Source organism: Rattus rattus, chromosome 1, assembly GCF_011064425.1.
Source record: "Rattus rattus isolate New Zealand chromosome 1, Rrattus_CSIRO_v1, whole genome shotgun sequence".
Lineage (NCBI taxonomy): Eukaryota > Metazoa > Chordata > Mammalia > Rodentia > Muridae > Rattus > Rattus rattus.
The window spans coordinates 138,040,732-138,049,006 of NC_046154.1; the positions used below are offsets into that span (position 1 = coordinate 138,040,732).

General features: G+C 42.4%; 1 non-coding gene across 1 annotated transcript; it reads right to left on the reverse strand.

The window, feature by feature from the left end:
• Positions 1–1,036: 1,036 nt before the first annotated feature.
• Positions 1,037–1,167, reverse strand: LOC116890524. The gene has a single exon (XR_004386706.1). It is a non-coding gene; the product is annotated as a small nucleolar RNA SNORA17 (small nucleolar RNA).
• Positions 1,168–8,275: the final 7,108 nt, after the last annotated feature.

Consider the following 8,275-nt stretch of genomic DNA (forward strand, 5'->3'; position numbering starts at 1 on the left):
CCTCCTCCTCCTCCTCCTCCTCCTCCCCTCCTCTTCCTCCTCCTCCTCCTCTTCTTCTGCCTGGTCTTTGGTGGTGAAACACCCCTGTTGCTGCGGGGCCATGAACTCAGACATGGCTCCTGGTACAGCACAGGCCAGGACTCCACCATGGCCCCAAGAATCATCACCAGCTACTCATATCATGCTGTCCCTCTCTACCCTTATTTTTTCTGTTCTGCCTTTCTTCCTTTTGTCCACATTCTTCATTTTCTCTTTCTCTTCCATTTCTCTATAGTTTACTTTCTTCTTTTCGTGGTGCCTGGTGTCTCTGAGAGTCTAGAATCATCTCAGGAGTTCTATGCTCCACCTGTGCAGCACAGTGTTAGGGCCCAAGAATCACTGAAAGAAGACCCAATGGTGATCCCAGACGAAGGTGAATAAACCTTTATAGAAAACCTGAGTACTTTTAGCTGGGGTTAGGTAATCTGAAACATCATTGGTTGGTGGGGAACCAACCTGAGTACTTTTAGCTGGGGAAGTTACATGGGTTGGTTTCTGGTTGGCTCCTACATTAGTTTGACTATAAATGGTGAGCCCTTGGTGGAACAGTAGGAACCAACTGAGCTCTAAGTCTATGGACCCATCAGTGATTAACAGCCCATTGTCAACTCCTCTGAGAAGCCCACTCTGCTTTCCTGGGAAACTGAAACTTTTTTATTTTTAAGGTTTTTATTTTTTAGGGGATCTCTCAATGGACCTGGGCAGTGGCCATCTTAGGCATAGTCTGTGCCTCCAGACCTGTGTGGCACCTGACTGGTGATTCTTTCAGGCTTCTTCCCTGTTCAGGCCCCATAGAGCTGGACTGGCTGTGGGATTTGGATGCCTTAGGCTCAGTCTAGCCTGAGGCACTTGCTCCCAGGTGGGTGTTTTTTGTTCATTTGTTGTTTTGTCTTTTTTTGTTTTGTTTTAGCTTCTGGCTCACTCTCCTCCCTGGGAGTCAAGTCAGTGTATGGTGGCACCTGGGCTGGTAGTTGTTTCAGGGTCCCTTGTTTCCGGGAGTGTTAGGCTAAGAAACATTTACAAGTTCATAAATCTGAACACTGAGCATAAAGTAGCCTCTCTCCTCTCTGCCACCTACTGACACACACATGGCACAGCAGTCACACTTGCAGTGCCTCTAGGGGCAGGGAGCTCTAAACTTTTAAGACCTGGAAGACATTTCACATGCTAGGAATTGGCAGAGAATATCAATAATATCAACCAGTAGACATAAAATTTGTAACCGTAAGTCTAATTTGTAAGAATGAAGATTGACTTATAGTCAAGTTCAATTTAGCACATCCATTTTTAATTAATGAAAAAATTAAGTTTGAGAGGGGCTGAATTATAGGCAATGGTAAAGCCATACATGGAAGCAAGTTGTATCTTAACCTTGTAGTCCCTTGCCCAGAAAACTGAGCCTTTATCTATAATAAACAACTCAGGAAGGTAGTATCTTCTAAGTCAAATTGACAGCCTGTCTCCCGTGAAAATATCTGTGGCTACATAGGAAGTTCTGTTAACCATCAGAACCAACATTTGATCAGTAAGTGAGAAAACCCTCAACTTTTATTTTATCTTCCAACTCAATACCATCCAGAGCAAGTCTTACCATCATAAAGGGTGTCTATGTGTTTGTTTGTTTTCCCAGACAAAAGAGTTTCCATCTGGAGCCTTCCCCCTTTCCTCTCTATGAACCATTTCTCTGCTTGCCTTTGAATATTTCCATATCTGAGGGCATGGTAGCTCACTAACTTCCTGTAATAGCTAAGGAGTATTTTCCTTTGTTCAATATTTATTTTCACATGTGTCAATTCAAGTAATAAAACTCTGACTTAGGTTGAAGGACCCAGGCTTGGTGGATCCTACATGCTTTCACGTTCAGCTTGCCCTTTCTGTCTGCTTTCCTCTTTATATTGGAGTGGTTCAAAATCCCAGAGACATATATGACCATCTTGCTATTAGAGAAGGAAACTGGTTTGGGGCCTGTGTTGGTTTCAATAAGAATGGCCTGCCCTATAGGCTCATATATTTGAATGCTTGGTTACCAGGGAGTGGCACTTTGTGTAGATGATTTATAACTCTGGGGTTAAAATTTTTGTTTTCAATTGCTCAAGCCAGGCCTAGTGCTTCTCTCTCCTTCTGCTGACTACAGATCCAGATGTAGAACTCTTAGCTCCTTCTCCAGCCCCGTGTTTGCCTCCATGTTGCCATGCTCTCCACCATAATGATAATAGACTGAACTTCTGGAACTGTAAGGAAGCCCTAATTAAATTGTTTCTTTTATAAGAGTTGCCTTTCACTGTATCTCTTCACAGCAACAGAGCACTGACTAAGACAGTGCTAGATGCCCTTCCCATTTGCTGCCCACTTCTGCTGAGATAGCTCATGCCATGGCCTTTGTTCTTGTGTCCATGCCTGAGGCATCCTGATCTCTTGCCAGGACTCTGCTTGCCAGGGTCTGGGCTCGGCCTTTGTCTACTTTGGGATCCACCAGGTCTTGATGTACTTCTGTATCCACATAAAAGCTAAGAGACAGTAACTTCTTCCTAACCTCTTATCTGTGTAATGAAAGGCTGTGATGATGGGTGGTGGTGGTACACACCTTTAGTCCTAGCACATGGGAGGCAGAGGCAGGCCAATCTTTGTGAGTTCAAGGCCAGTCTGATCTACATGACAGTCAGGTATACACAGAAAAAACCTATCTTGAAAAAAATACTAAATAAATAAGTATAAAAAATAAACATTTAGAAAGCAAGCAAAGCCATGAGGAAGACCAGCCAATGATACAGATACAGGTTCCCTTTCTAGCTTCGCAGAACTTTGGGTCACATCCCCTCTGCTTATGGCCTCATCTCCATGAAATAGAAGCTGAAACTCTTAGTCTGTCTCTGCTACACCATCACTGGCTTGGGGCTCAGACTCTGTAGCCTCACATGGGGCTTCATCCTGGAAAGCAATGGAGGGTGAGGAAATGGAAAGTGAGGATAACAATGAGATGATTTGAAATCCATCTGCAGAGCAAGCCTGGCTGACACTCTGAAAGATATAATCTATGTTACCATGTACTTCATGGCCTGTACCCTACAAGAGTGGCTTCGGGGATTTTTTTGAGTGAATAGCAATATAATTAGGGTTTCGTTTCTAAGTTTCATTGTTTGGCTACCCAAAGATTCAGGTAGTCCTTTTTATGAGTAAAATTTTTGAGTCTAGCAAAGGTGGCTTCAACTGTTGCAGATAAAAGTCCTATTAAAATACATTCTCACTACTCATCTGACACTATGGGATCCTGTGACTCCAGTAAATAGACTATGTCATGGAGAACCAATGCTTCAGCCCCCTAAGAAGATAACCTTAAGAGATACCAGGAACTGGATGAAACACATTTGTTGGTCTAGAGTAAAAATAGTATGTGACAACCAGAAAAGAATTGGAGAGCACGTGGGACCTCTTCAGACACTCAGAACAATGTACTGGACATTTGGATAGCATTCAGTGTGTGGGTATAGACTGATTCTCCATTTTGGGCACTTGCTGGAAAACCCACTTCCAGGACCCACAACACTGAGTGTTTGCTAAGTGATTAGTGCTGGTTTAAGCTCAAGACACACACAGACTAGTCAATCTTTTCAGAAGTCTTCAGAAGTAGAATCATATTCCCACTGTAGTGATATGAAATGTGAAGCTTAGACACAGAGGAAGCCAAGGCCATACTTGTAATCCCAGTGGTAGAATAGAAGAGATACACTTAGCTCTGAACATTCTTAACCAGTCTGCTTCACCATTTTGGTGAATCCCATCCAAGCAGAGAACTCGTCGTAAAACACAAGGAAAGTGGGTCCTGAGGAATCAAGGTTGTTTCTGGCCTCCCATCAATCCTTACACACACACACACACACACACACACACACACACACACACACACACACACACACACACACACAAAGAGAATGACAGAGAGATAGACAGAGAGAGAGAGAGAGAGAGAGAGAGAGAGAGAGAGAGAGAGAGAGAGAGAGAGCACCTTTTAACAGTAGTTAGGAAGTGTGGCTGCATTCTGTATATAAATCTCCATTCTCAAATGTCTGACTGGGAAACAAAGAAATAAAAACAGTGGGGTGTAGCAGCCTGAATTTGCACATAGCTCGGTGTGCCGAGCTTCACTCTTCTTTGAGGACCACAAGCTTTAGGGCTGAAGTTTAGTATTAGTCCCAGGTGTCTGTCTGAGCACAGAAGCTTTATTGACCTATGAGTTGCATGCCAGAGAAATCACTACCTTGAAGTGAACAATTCCATAAACTACTAGAACATTCTAAAGCTGTGTAACTATTTTCACACTTACCTCTAAAGAATGATCATTATTTAAGAGAATCTATACCCAGTAACAGTCATTCTCATTTCTCCCCAGATTTAACCCTTCAGCTCCAGATAGTCACTAATCTGTTTACTTTCTTTGTATATTTACCTTCTCTGAGTATTTCTTTTAAATTATATTCTACATGTGATCCTTTGTGAGTAGACTTTTCTACTTAGTAAGATGTTTCCATGTTCCACCCATATCCTAACATGAATCTTTCTGCCCCATAAGATTTCTTTCTGTGGCTTTCCAACATATGTCAGCTGATACATACTTATTTACTCATATGGATTTTATGCTAAAGTCTCTAGACAAGCATATTTTTCTTCACATAAATTATCCAGTGGTTAGGCAGTTGTTTGTTCCCTGAATTATTTTCCAAGACCAAAAGGAAAAACATGAAGCTTCTAGTTTGATGATTCTTGTCCCTGGAAAGAGTTAGAATTTATAGGTCATTTTGAATACTATTAATACCAACACCAAAATAGATGCATGGAACATGTAGCATTTAATCTGGAAATCTTTATTGTAGTCATTAGGGACAACTCTGGGTGCTCATGTGTGTGGACAGCTGCATGTGACTGACTTGTAAGTAGGAACCACAGATGCAGAAGTCAAGGACATTAAACAAACTCATTACTATATTTTAAAAATTGTCACATATTTTCAAATAGGAAAAATTTATATTTTAGTAAAGCATTAATATACAGACTGTTATTTTTCACGTTACTTCTCAAAGTTTAGTTCTTTGAAAGCACAAGCACATTGCTGTGGGTCGACTCTGTCATATTTTCTACGATTATTTTGTTCCCCCTTTTGACTCTGTTCTGTAGCTTTTACCGGGAGTACCATTCTGGAATGTCCAAATGGCTTCCACACAGATTCAAGTTTTACTAAAAGAATTCCAAATACATCCTGGTACTTTGGTAACAGTATCTGATTTTCTATCGTTTGGAATTTCCCCAACCTTAATTTGTTTTGTTGGAGCAGTTCGGAGTTTGGAGCAAATGGAGACAAAACATGACTCACAGTGAACTCCCTGTTGGAGGCCAGCTCCTCACATGGTCTCCATTTCCTCTCAGAACTCGCTCCCCTTCCTCCAGCCTCATCATTTGTCAGCCAATCCTGCTTTGGGGCTAAGCACGAGAATACCCGGAAATGAAGGATTCCATCTTATCAGGCCAAAAGGTGAGCTGTTTCTTTCTCAAACCAGATTTCCTATAGTGCTAGAGAGTTCCACAGCTCTGCTGGGAGCCGGTCCACATCTGTGCAGACTCAGTCTTTATAGCACAGTAGGAATACAAGCAGCAATCCTGCCCTCTGTTTTCAGTGAATTTAGGTTTCTAGCTGGATTAAGATCTTTGGTTACATCAAATCTCCAACTGGCAGAGGACCAGACGTAAGTTTTCAAAGAGAACATTGTCATGAAAAATATTTTTAAAGGGAGCTGTTGTTCTGCCTAAGCAGCCGTTAGAGTGGCATGGAGCAGGAGAGAGATGATCTTTACTAAATACACTTTTTATTCTCCTGAGGGGCAATAAAACATTCTGCAGTGTGTCAAACATTTGTTTGGGACCTTGAGCCAAATACATCCTGGAAAGCTCAGCAGATTATGTATCTCAAGAAAAGGAAATATTTAAAGCAGTGAATTCTGTCAGACAACAGAACGTTACTGCGGCTGACAGGAAGTGGTGATAGACTCGCGGTCAGCCCTAGACCCCACAAGGGATGGGAAGAGCTGTGGAAGCTGTGGCGTCCGTAGGGTCTGGTTCAGTCCTTCAAAGAAAGGCTCATTATCAAGTTTTGCCAGAGTTGGGAGTTAGAAGCTTTCAGAAATGAGAGGAGTCTCTGAGTGTAAAAGCAGGGGCAGAGCAATGCCCGCTGGTCTGCCTCATGCTAGTGGCTCTTGATTGGCAAGCTCCTCAGCTGTAAACACGCTGTAATAGTGTGGGTCCTTGGATTATGGTGAGGATAAAATGTGAGCTGTTCAGCCATCTTCAAGCAGTCACATAGGTATACAAGTTGCATGTTTGCCTCCTGCTGAGTCCTTGTTTATGCTTATTGAAGCCAACAGTGTTCGTCTAGCAGGTAGTTCCCCCTTGCTACGGACCGGTAGAAGTGTGCTTAGGTGAATACTTAGGCAAAGAATCATTGACCTTGCTACTCTTTCCTCCAGTGCCTCCTGATTTTGTCTCTCTCCAGCCAACCCTGTTCTGTTTTCAACCTCTCCTTTAGATTTTTAAAAATGTATTTAATGTGCATGTTGGGGTAGGGGGTGCATACCTTTGCACATGTGTATACAGGTCAAAGGTGAATGTCTTCCTCAACCACTCTCCACATTATTTTTGAGACAAGATCTCTCCACTGAACCTGATGAATTGGCAGGATGTCCAGGAAGCTTCAGGATCCATCTGTCTCGCCTCCCCACACTAGGATTATAGGTTTCTGTCACCATGACTGGCTTTTTACGTTGGTGCTGGGAATCCAAGCTCAGGTCTCTTGCTTTACCAACTGACCTGTCGACCTCACACTTTCTACAGAATTTTTTCTTCACTCTATGGCAAGCATATCTATTAGTGACTCCAGGTCCACGTTCTTTTGCTGGACATGCTATGTATAAAACTGTCTTCTACAGGACTTCATAGAAAAGTCCTGGAAAGCATTCCAGTCTGATTAAGCCAGTTGCTCAAAGCTGCCAAAGGGGGGCAGGCAAGGTCTGTTAAAGAAAAAAGGAAGTCAGTGGGTGGAGGGACTAAAAAGGCTGTCAATTCTTCGATTTCCCCAAGGATAAGGTGAGGGAACCCTATCCACCGCTAGTCAGGGCCCGCTGTAGTTTATACTTGGGGCTGAAATATCACTCAAACTTCAAGCTGAAGGCTTGGTCTCCAGGCTGTAGTGGAACTTTCAGGGTATGGAGCATAGTGAGATAAGTCTGATCTCTGAGGTCATACTTCAGAAAGAAGTATGGGATAGCATATGTCCCTTGCCTACTACAGAACCCTACTACAGGCCCTACTACAGGCCCAATCAGCCTGGTCAATTTACCGTGGTCTGAGAGCCAAAATAGAAGTTTTCTCTGTTATAGTTGGTTACATCAGTATTTTTTCATAGAGAGCTGAATAATCCACGGCCATTCATGATGATGAAAAAGAGACCAGACTCATTTCAGTCTGGTCAGGGACAACATATGAGGAACTTCTGACTACTACCAGCTCCCAGACCGTTACACTGGGACTCAACCATATACTTGTGCTATCACAGATCTTCTCTTCCTTGGCCTTGGTCACACAGGTATCCTACATGCATCTTGCAGTTCTGTGGCTTTGGGATGGGGTAGGTATAAAAATCCTTCCTCCAATAGTGGACTAAAGTCTACAAAACTTTTACCTTTATCGAACAGGGTCTAGATCCTTCTGTGGTGCTCTATTCTCTACAGCAATAGCTTATGCTGCCAAGTACTATGTGGCACCTGTCTATCTGTCTGAATTTAACAAGAGCACTGGTGCCAGGAGGTCTAGGCTCAAGGTTTTTGTTACTTATTGTTAGTATCAGCTCTACCCTGAGAAGAATAGAATAAAGGACCACTAATCCTTTTCAAGCTGGTCAGTATTAGGGTCTTGATCAGGATGAAAAGAAATAAAGTTATTTCAGTAAAGCCAGTAAGCCAAAGATGTGGGTTGAGCTAACCCTGATGTGGCCTCTCAAGGAATAAATCTATGTCCTATGTTTGGCTGTGGAAGCAAGGTATGGCATTCAAAATAAGTGGAACTAATTTAGAAAATTGGGATTATAATAAAAATTGTTAATTTGTCAGACAAATTGGGGATTTTAAATTTATAGAAAAACTGTAACAATGAAAGAGCTTGACAAGAATTTGATAATTGAGTCCATGGAACTAGA